The sequence below is a fragment of the Capsicum annuum genome, chromosome 3 (genome assembly GCF_002878395.1).
Source record: "Capsicum annuum cultivar UCD-10X-F1 chromosome 3, UCD10Xv1.1, whole genome shotgun sequence".
Classification (NCBI taxonomy): Eukaryota; Viridiplantae; Streptophyta; class Magnoliopsida; order Solanales; family Solanaceae; genus Capsicum; species Capsicum annuum.
This window is the reverse complement of record NC_061113.1, coordinates 74632105-74634630: the sequence shown is the minus strand read 5'-3', so window position 1 is coordinate 74634630 and position 2526 is coordinate 74632105.

Sequence of the window (2526 nt, the reverse complement as noted above, 5' to 3'; positions counted from 1 at the left end):
TTTGGTCTTAATGGAGTTGTTTTGAACTCGAGTGTGAAAGAAATCCACAACGTGGTTTATTTTGATAGATGGGAAGCATGATGGCTCCCGATGTATATTTATCTATTACTAAAATTATTTTGTTGTGGACTGTTTTTGAAATGATCTAAGCTAAGTCCTGAAGAAATCCTTAGCACCGAGTGGGAGGTAGAAAGCGGCCTTACTTCCCTAGAACTATGTGTCCTCGTAGGATGAGCCTGAGGCTGATTTATATAGTGATCACTAGTTTGTATGGATTTGATATCGATAGTCCTACTCTAATGGCAAGGATAGGATGGCTCTCCCAAACGTGGTTTGTACGCTAGACTCCATGTAGCTCACATGGTTTGTGTCAGTTATAGGATCTCCCAGTGTTTGTGTGTTTCCTTGTGTCGATGGTGAATGGTGAAGTGATTTGAAAGTGGAATTGTGAAAGTTATTCTGTCGAATGATTTAAATGATATTTACATTATGAGAATTGATGTTCTTGATGAACTGAAAGTGATTGACAAATTATATGATGACTTACATGTGTTATTGCACTTATTTCATCCTCTCATGATTATGATGATTTTCTTCAGGCTATGTTAGTCTTTCATATATCCTGCATATTTCTTATAAATATTTATGATGATGATGTTTATAAGACTGCTTACACCCCTATATACTTGGTTCCTTTCCATAGTACTGACCCACATCTTCAAAGACGGGCTGCATTATCTTGAAATGTAGGTTCAGGTGTTCAGTTCAAGATTCGACAGTGATTCTTCAAGCACGCTGTTCTACATCCTCTATTATGGTGAGTCCTCATGTTCCGAGGACGTGATGTCTGATGTTGGTTTCATAGAATTGTTTACATTTGATAACTGAGTATGAGTCAGTTGGGGCATGTCTCAATGGCTCGCTGGTTTTATCAATTTTCTTAGAGGCTTGCCAGACTAGTATAGATGTTGGGAGTTGACTAATAAGTCGTATTTTCTTATCTTCCTAAAATTCTTTTATTCTTGGATGATGATTACACTGTTGATATTTAAGGGTTATATATGGAAACCCCGTCGATTTGTGTTGAACTGAATGAAAATGGCTCAAAGGGTTAGCTTGGGGCTACTCTGTAATACCCCGCATGCTTCTAAGCAAGGAAATAAATAAGTATTCCTAAGTATGAAATCTCCTATCCTGTGATTCATACTTGAGTACATAACTTGCAATGAATATCCTATTGATAGGATAGCTTATAATGCATTAAGCATATTCATATGAGTCACTTAAGGTAATACAAGCTAAGAGTTTTTTAACCCATCAAGTTTTAGTGTTCGATTTTGCAAGGGTCATCTTTGAACGAGTATAAGTCGATTTTAATGTGGTATTTTAGATGATTTAGACCTACCACATAGTAGAGAATCGAATTCGCTTTCCAACGATATCAATTTCGCCTTAATCAATACCCGAGCGAAAAGTTATGCCCATTTTCGTGGGAGACAATAAGCATAGGCGATTGGTTAGGCGCCGCCAAACCCAAGCATAGGCAATTGGTTAGGCGCCACCCAACCCAAGCAGAGGTGATCACTTTGGGGCCGCCTAAGTCAATTCCAGGTGCCAAAAATACTCTGTTTTGAGTTATTTTAAGGCTAATTAAGTCTTAACACTCCTTACACGTCCCTAAACTTAACCTTACAAAATATATAGCTTATAATCATATTACAAGTGTATTATCATCTCAAAACTCCTCATCCAAGAGCACTAAAAGAGAAAAACAACTAGGGTTGCATAATTAAGCATGAAGATCCGATTTTAAGGAAATTCCTCCGTCAATCATCAAGAATCTTCCTTCTAAGGTATGCGTGAGTTGATTTATGGATTCCTTTCATCCATAAAGTTCAAAAACCCTCTTTTTCATTATAAGGTATGATTTCTATATTTTTGGGTGTTGATGATCATGTTGTTGATATTGGGTGATTCCCAAGATGGAATCTTTATATGTTTTTATGAATTCATGATATCATATGAGTTAGAAACATGTAAGTTTGGTTGTTCTTGATGTATAATTTGATGATTTCACCTATGCTTAAGATGTGCATGTAAGGTGTTTGATAAAATGCTTAAGGAACTAGAAATCATGCAATATAGCTAAATTGTGACTAAGTGAAGGATTCATGATATACCCTTACGTTCCAATGACTTATATGTTGTTAATGTGCCTTGTAAATGTTGTTGGAATACTCATGAACTATTCTTATGAGATTATGCTATGTTTACTTTCAAATCCTACTTATGAACAAGATGTATGATAACCATGCAATCCACATGAACTTCCATGCTATTGGTATGTGTTGCCCATATGATTATGCAATGAACATGATATTAAGATTGTGCAAGTACTTCAATGTGATGTGAAATCCTTTCCATACAATACATTGTTGATAACCATGCTTAGTATGAGATCCCTACTTATGATTTTATAAATTATGGACTCTACTTTATGATCAAGTCAATCATGTGTGTCAGTTT